A 9,149-nucleotide genomic window follows, 5' to 3' on the forward strand; every position below is an offset into this window, starting at 1 on the left:
GAGAATTGCAATATTAGAATTTGTGGTAAAAGAACACAAGTTTCAGGAATAATAAGCTTTTACCAGACATTGAAGTAACAAGCCACCCTACTTGACATCAAGCATATTTTAGAAATAGGGTGATTAAAACTGTAAAATTAGTGTAGGTGAAGACAGGTAAATCAAAGTGGGTTCTTGAAGGGCTAGCAGTTTAGTATATTATAAGGTGGCATTTTAAATCACTGGGGGGAAAGGAAGGTCGAGACTTAAAATTTGAAAAAATATTAAATTAGGTTCTTGCCAGACACCATTTGTAAAAATAAGTTCTAGATGAATTGCAGTCTTAAGCATCAAGACAAAGCAAAACTTTAATATATGTATATATTATCCTTCAAATGAAGAAGAAATAAAGATTCATGTAAATAGAAAAACTAGCCAAAAGACAATTTGTGGAAGAGGCAATGGAAATGGAGGTGGACTTCAAGAGGTACAAGATCAAAAAACAGCCAGTATATTTCACTCATCAGAGTGACAAAAAATAAACAAAAAGTGATAGTAGGAAACAGTGGCGTGGGAAAGTGGATGCTCTCATATGCTTTGGATAAGGGTGTAAAATTCCATGGCAATTTGTTGCATCTTTTGCAATTTAAAATTCCAGTAGTTTCCCTTCATATTGTCTTTCCTTCAGAAGCACAGAAGAACAAGAAGGTATGCCAAGGCTGGGCATTAGCACTTCTCCTAATAGTAAACTTTGGAAACAACTTAAATGTCCATTCAGTTACTTTGCCTGTATTAAGTGGCCACCTGTTAAGTGGTGGTGATCTGATTATGGGGTCAGTGGTTGAAACCTGAGACTTTAATCTGAGACTTGGATCAACATAATGCATTTTCCATTTGTTTTCTTTAAGGTATAAGCCTGTAAATGAAAAACCTTATTTAAAATAACAATAAACAATGAAGTACAGAGTTTATTGGACAATATATATGAAAACTAAACTGTGAGATATATTTTACTAACACACATTTATTGGTATATTCCAACCCCTTTCCAATGTGCAGATATCTCTTACACAATTCTTGAGTGACAACTCATTTCTTTTAACTTAGAGTAAAGCTCTTCCAAGGTCTGGCTTATATCCCTTGTCCATGCTCTTCTGGCTAGTATCTGCTTACAATTAAGCCCAGGGACAGCATTAAGTTACTGTTTCTAATGATCCTTTTGCTCTGTGAGTCCTTGCCAAAAATTAGATTACAATTCCTTAGATTCCCTTTGCCCTAACAATTTCTTTATTTTCTCTCTCCAGTGAGGAAAAGCGGAGGAATAATAGCCACTTAAGACAACCCTACCTTTTCTAATACGAAACTCTGTAAGTATCTAATCTTCAGCCAAAGGAAATAACTTGTCTTTTGTAAGATGCCAAAGAGGAATGCCATTTAGATACATCTGTGTTATTGCACATAGTTCATTTCTTCTTATTGTTGGTGAGTAGTATTCCATTGTGAGGATATGCCATATTGTGTTCATCTATTTTATTGCTGATGGATAGTCTTCATTTTGTGGACATCTTTCATGTCTTTCACCTAAATTCCAAAGGAGTAGAATTGCTATATCGAAAGGTGTATTTTATAAGAAATTGTCAAACAATTTAAAAATAAGAGTTGCAGTATATGAGAGATGTAGTTCGTTGCCCAGCATCCTTGTCAACATTTATCATTATCAGTCTTTCTAATTTTAGCCATTTTTATTGAAGTGTAGTGGAATCTCCTTCTGGTTTTAATCTGTATCCAGTATATCCACTGTATACCAGTGATATTGAGCATCTTTTAATGTGGTCATTGGACCTTCACATATCTTCTTTTTGAAAGTGTCTGTCAAAGTATTTGTTTCTTTATACTGGATTGTTTTCTTAATGTTTTGCATGTGTTTTTCATTACAGTAAAGTCATTTGTTGCATATATGTTTTGCATATATTTTCTCCCAGCCTGTGGTTTGCCTTTTTATCTTCTTAACAGTGGTTTGGTTAGTGGTAGTTTTAATCGTGAAGAGGACAAGTTTATTATTTTCTTTTGTATTTACTGCTTGTTTTGTTCTGTTTAAGAATATTTGTCCAGGATGACAAAGATATGCTCTCATGTTTTCTTTTAGAAGATTTATAATTTTAGAATTTACATTTAGGCTTGTTATTTCTATTGAGTTAATTATTGTATATGGCATAAGTATTTTTCCATACATATATATAATTGATCTAGTATAATTTATTGCAAACATTTTTCTTTCCATTGTATTGGCAACTTAGTAAAAAGTTACTTGACTACATATAGTGGACTTATTACCAAATTCTCTATTCCTCTCTATTGTGTTCCTTCCACCTGTGTTTTTCCTACCCTTATACTAATACCACAGTGTCTTAATTACTGTAACTTTATAATAAGTTTAAAAATCTATTGAGTAAGTCTACTTTAACTTTGTACTTCTTTTTCAAGATTGCTTTGGCTATTCCAGGTCATTTATATTTCATATGCATTTTAATATCAGCTTGTCAATTTCTAAAAAAAAAAAAAATGCCTAATGGGATTTTGATTTGGGCTACATGAAATATTTAGATAAATTTGGAGAGAATTGAAAGATTTGCAATATTGAGCCACCTAATCTAAGAAAATCGTGTCTCTCTTCCCCCACATGTATATATGTGCATATGTATGGATATATATGTGTTTGTATATTTACATATACATATATGTGTGTGTATAATTGACTTAGATCTTCTTTACTTTCTCTTAACAATGATTCGTAGTTTTCAGTGTAGAGGTTATTTTTACATTTTTTGTTATATTCTGAGAATATTTTGTGGTATTTTTGATGCTATTGTAAATGGTATTGATTTTTTAAATTTTATTTTTCCAGTTTTCTGTAATATAAAAATACTAATTTATTCATTCATTCATTCATTCATTCATTCATTCATTCATTCATTCCTAATCCTCACCCAAGGATATATATTTTTATTGATTTTGTTTTTAGAGAGAGAAGAAGGGAGAGAGATGGAGAGAGAGAGAAATGTCGATGGGAGAGAGAAACATTGATTGGTTTCCTCCCATCTGCACCCTGACTGGGGATTGAACCCCAAATCTAGGTATGTGCCCTGACTGGGAATCAAAACCTCAACCATTTTTGGTGTATGATAGGACGCTCCAACCAACCAAGTTACCTGGCCAGGGCAAAATACAATTTATTTTTATATATTGACCTTATAATTTGACACATGCTCAATTTACTTCTTGGATTAAATAGTTTTTTTATAGACTTATTTAAATATTCTATATATACAATTTGGTCATCTGCAAATAAATACAATTTTACTTTGTTTCCTCTACTCAATCTTTGTGCCTTTTATTTTTTTCTTGCCTTATTTCATACGCTATAACCGCCAGTGGAGTTAGATGAAAGTGATGAAAGTGCATAACCTCTCCATAGTCCCAGTCTTAAACAGAAAGTCTTCACAATTTCATTATTAAGCATGATATTTTAGTTTTGCTTTTTTTGTAGATGTCTCTTATTAGATTGAGGACGATCTCTTTTATTGCTAGTTTGCTGAGTTTTTAAAAAATTTTAATCATGATTGGGTGTAGGATATTGTCAAATAATTTTACTGAATCTATTGAGATGATCATATAATTTTCACTTTTATTCTGTGAATATGATATGATGTATTACCTTGAGTTTTGAATTTTAAACCAACCTTGTATTCCTGTGATAAATTCCACTTAGTCATGACTTATTATTATTGTTAATATCATCATTATATATTGGCTGTTGTTAAATTTGATTTGTCAATATTTTGTTAAGAATTTTTGCATCCATGAGAAATATTGGACTGTAACTTTTCTGTACTGTTTTTCTGTTCTCCATTTCATTAATTTACATTCTAATCTTATTATTTTCATCTGCTTGCATTAGAATTAGTTTGCTCTTCTTTCTTCAGTAACTTAGGGTGAAAGGTTAGGTTATTGATTTGAGATCTTTTTTAAAATAGCGACTTACAGCTATAAATTTCATGTAAGCACTGCTTGAGCTGCATCCCATAAGATTTTGTATGTTGTGTCTTCATTTTCATTCCTCTCAAAGTATTTTCTGGTTTTTCTTTTGACTTTTTATTTGATCCATTGATTATTTAGTATTTTATTACTTTCCACATATTTGTGAGTTCTCCAAATTTTTTTCTATTATTGATTTCTAATTTCATTCCATTGTGACCAGGGAAACAGCCTTTATACTATTTCTATCCTTTTAAATTTACTGAGGTTTGTTTTATAGCCTAGCATATAGTCCTTCAGGAGAATGTTCCATGTGCACTTGGGAAAAGTATATATTTTGTTGTTGAGTGGAGTGTTCTCTAGATATGTGAGATTTAATTTATAATATTGTTCAAGTCTTCTATTTTCTTGATCTTCTGTCTAGTTGTTCTATCTGTTAGTGCAAGTGGGGTATTGAAGTCTCTATCATTGTTGAATTGTCTTTTTTTTATTTCTGTCAGCTTTGGCTTCATTTGTTTTGGTGTTCTGTTATTAGATACAAATAAATATGTATATAGGTGTTAAATCTTCCGGATGGATTTGTCCTTTTATCATTATAAAATATCCTTCTTTATCTCTTGTAATTTTTTTTGTTTGTTTTAAAATCTGTTTTGTCTTATATTAGTATAGCTACTCCCACATTTCTTACGGTTGCTGTTTCCATGGTGCATCTTTTCCCATCTTTTTATTTTCAACTTATTTGTATCTTTTAATGCAAAGTGGGGCTCCTGTAGGTAGAATATAGTTGGATCATGTTTCTTTTCCAGGCTGACAATCTCTGCTTTTTGATTGGATGGTTTAATCCATGCATATTTAATGCTATTATATTGATATAGTTGGAATTGCATCTTTTATTTTAATTTTGTTTTCTAGATGTTTCATTCTTTTTTTGTTACTCTATTTTACTTCACTGTTTTGCATTAAAGTAAGTATTTTCTATTGTAACATTTTTACTTCTTTAATAATTTTTTTCAGTGGTTGCTCTAGGGTTTATCATATGCACCTTAACTTATCAGAATCAGTTTCAGATTTATACTAGCTTAAATCCAGTGATATGAAGAAATGTTAGTCCAAAATAGGTCTACTCTTTTTCCCATTTTTGTCACATTATTATTATTTATATTATATCTCTTAATGCTACAAACCCAATAATATTGTCATAATTATTACTTTACTATCTGTAGTTATTTCCTTAACCCAATATAGCTTTGTTCCCACACAGCTACTTTGTGCTGTATTGGCAAATATATTGCACACATGCTACATTTCTTTTTTTTTTTTTAAAGTGAAGATGAGTTTATTACTATAATAGGAGAGAAAATCACGTATGGGTAGATATTTAAGGAGTGTTTAGCTTTGGTTTAACGTGGGTCTTTAATGCAAGTTTGAGTAAGATTGTGCAAAGCTTTAAAAAATTTTTTTAGCCCAGCCAGGCGTCGCTCAGTGGTTAAGTGTCAACCTAGGATCCAGGTGGTCGGGGTTCGATTCCCGGTTGGGGCACATGCCCGGGTTGTGGGCTCAATCCCTAGTCGGGGCGTGCAGGAGGCAGCCGATCAATGACCCTCTCATCATTGATGTTTCTGTCTCTCTTTCCCCCTCTCCTTTCTGCTCTCTGAAATCAATAAAGATATATATAAAAAAAATTTTTAAATTCAGATGACATATAACATTGTATTAGTTTTAGGTGTATAACAATGATTTGATACGTGTATACATTGAAAATTAATTACCACAATAAATTTAGCTAAAACCTATTCTTACACATAGGCACAAGCATGTTTTTACTTGTGATGGGAACTTTTAAGATCTTTCCTAGCAGCTTAAATTTACAATACAATATTGTTAACTATAATCTCTATGCTGTACGTTACATCCCTAGGACTTACTTATCTTATAATTGGAAGTCTGCACCTTTTGACCAGTTTACTCATTTCACCCATCCCCATTCCCCACCTCTGTCAACCACCAACCTGTTCTCTATATCTGAGTTTGTTTTTGTTAAGATTCCACATATATTGATATTATGTTATATTGATATTATATTTCCTTTCTCTCTGACGTATTTTACTTAGGATAATTTCCTCGAGACCCATCCATGTTGTGGCAAATGGTAGGTTTTCCTTTGTGTTGGCTAAATAATACTCTATTTTGTGTGTGTGTATGTGTATCATATTTTCTTTATCCATTCATCTGTTGATGAATACTTAGGTTGTTTACTTGTCCTGGCTATTGTAAATAATGCTGCAGTGAACATGAGGGTGCAGATAATCTTTTTAAGATAATGATTTTGCTTTCTTCAGATAAATATTCAGAAGTGGAATTGCTGGATCATATGGTAGTTCTATTTTTAATTTTTTGAGGAACTGATATACTCTTTTTTCTAGTGGCTACAACAGTTTACATTCTCACCAACAGTGCACAAAGGTTCCCCTTTTCTCTACAATCCTGTCAACACTTGTTTCCTGTCTTTTTGATAATAAGTATTCTAACAGATGTGAGGTAATAACTCATTGTGGTTTCAATTTGTATTGACCTGTCGATTAGTAATGTTGAGCACCTTTTTATGTTCCATTAGACATTTGTATGACTTCTTTAGAAAAATGTCTATTCAGATCCTTTACCCATTTTTAAATTGGATTTTTTTCTACTGAGTTGTATGAATTCTTTATATATTTTAGATATTAATCCCTTATCAGTATGTGATTTGCAAATATTTTCTCTATTCTGTAGGTTACCTTTTCATTTTGTTGATGGTTTATTTTGTTGTATAGACATATTACATTTATTCATGTCATTGTCCCAAGAACACATTATGCATGTATTATGTTATACAGTTGTTTTTTAAGTAGGTTAAAAGAAAGGAGAAAAATATGTATTTATACTGTCTTTTATAATTACTAATTATATTTGCCAGTACACTTTGTTTTTTTGTTTAATTTTTTGTGGATTAGAATTGCTGACTGGGATCGCCTGCTGTCCGTTAGAACTTTCTTTTGTATTTCTTGTAAGGCAAGTAAGCTAGCAGCAGATCCTCTCAGTTTTTGTTTATCTGGGAAAGTCTTTAGCTCTCTTTTTTGAAAGATAACTTTGATGGATATAGGTTTCTTGGTTGACAGTTGTTTTACTTTGAGCACTTTGAATATGTCTTTTCGCTGCCTTCTGCTTCCCTTATTTCTACTTAGAAGTCAGCTCATAATCTTATTGTCCCCCTCTAAGTATCATCATTTTTTCTCTTGCAGATTTCAAGATTTTCTCCTTGTCTTTGGGTTTCAGCATTTATACTATGTTATGTCTGTTTGCAGATTTATTTACATGCATCTCACTTGGGAGTTTGTTGATCTCCCTGGATATGTAGGTTGTTTTATTTCAGTGAATTCAAGGAGTTTTCTGCTGTTATATCTTCGAATATGTGTTCTGCCCCCCTTCTCTCCTCTCTTTTTGGCATTTCATTGCTCATATACTGGTGTGTTTAATGGTGTTTCACATTTCTCTGAGGCTGTATTTTCTTCATTTCATTATTTTGTCTTCTCTGTTTTTAGACTTGCGTTATCTCTACAGTCTGTACCCAAGTTTGCTTACTCTTCTGTCAGTTCAGATGTACTGTTACCCCTTTATAATGAATTTTTTATTTTGGCATTGCACTTTTCAACACCAGAATTCTATTTGGTTGTTTTAAAATAATTTCTGCCTTTTTATTTACTTTTAAAAATTATTTTACTTATTTTAATGTGTCTTTTTAGTCCAGTTTTGAGATATAATTGACATATAACATTGTATTAGTTTTAAGTATACAACAGAATGATTTGATATATGTATATATTATGAAATGATTACCTCAATAAGTAGATAATATTTGTCACCTGACTTACATTTTTTCTTTGTGATAAGAACTTTTAAGATTACTCTCTTAGATTATTTCACTTATTTTATTTTTAAAATTTTAAAATAATTTTTAATTTTTAATTACAGTTAACATACAATATTATGTTAGTTGCAGGTATTCAACATAGTGATTAGACATTTACTTAATTACAAAGTGATCACCCTGATAAATCTATTACCTATCTGACACCATACATAATTATTACAGTATTATTGACTATATTCTCTATGCTATAGTTTTCATCACCATGACTGTTTTGTAACTACCAACTTGTATTTTTTTTTTTTTTTAATATATCTTTATTGATTTCAGAGAGAAGAAGGGAGAGGGAGAGAGAGAAAGAGAAACATCAATGATGAGAGAGTCATTGATTTGCTGCTTCCTGCACACCCCTGACTGGGAATTGAACCCACAACCCAGGCATGTGCCCTGACTGGGAATCGAACCTTGATCTTCTGGATCCTAGGCTGACTCTCAGCCATGGAGCCATGCCTGGCTGGGCCCAACTTGTACTTAATTCCTTCTTTTTTTACCCATCTTCTCAAATCCCCTTCCATTTGGCAGTCATAAAAATATTCCCTGGATCTATGAGTTTGTTTCTGTCATGTTCATTTATTTTGCTTTGTAGATATGACATATAAGTGAAATCATCTGGCATTTGTTGTTCTCTGTCTGACTTATTTCACTAAGCACAATACCCTCTAGGTCCACCCATGTTGTTGCAGATGGCAAGATTTCATTTTTTTATGGCTGAGTCATATTTTATTGCATATATGCAGCACTTTTTCTTTATCCATTCATCTGTTGATGGACACTTAGTTTGCTTACATATCATTATTTACTATTGTAAATAATGTGACAGTGAATATATGAATGCACATGCCTTTTTGAAGTAGTATTTTGGGTATCTTTGGGTAAATACCCAGGAGTGGAATTGCTGGGTCCTTCTTTGTCTCTTGTTATATATAGCCTTTGTTTTAAAGTTGATTTTTTTTTCTGGTATAAGTATTGCTACCCCAGCTTTTTCTCCTGTTTCCATATTCATAAAATACCCTTTTCCATCCCTTTACTTTGTCTCTTGTAGACAACATATGTAAGGGTCTTGTTTTCTTATCCATTCAGCTACCCTATGTCTTTTGATTGGAACATTTAATCCATTTACATTTAGAGTTATTGATGATGGGTATGTAGTTATTGCCATTTTATTACTCAT

The sequence above is a fragment of the Miniopterus schreibersii genome (assembly GCF_964146895.1).
Source record: "Miniopterus schreibersii genome assembly, chromosome: 16".
NCBI classification, from domain to species: domain Eukaryota; kingdom Metazoa; phylum Chordata; class Mammalia; order Chiroptera; family Miniopteridae; genus Miniopterus; species Miniopterus schreibersii.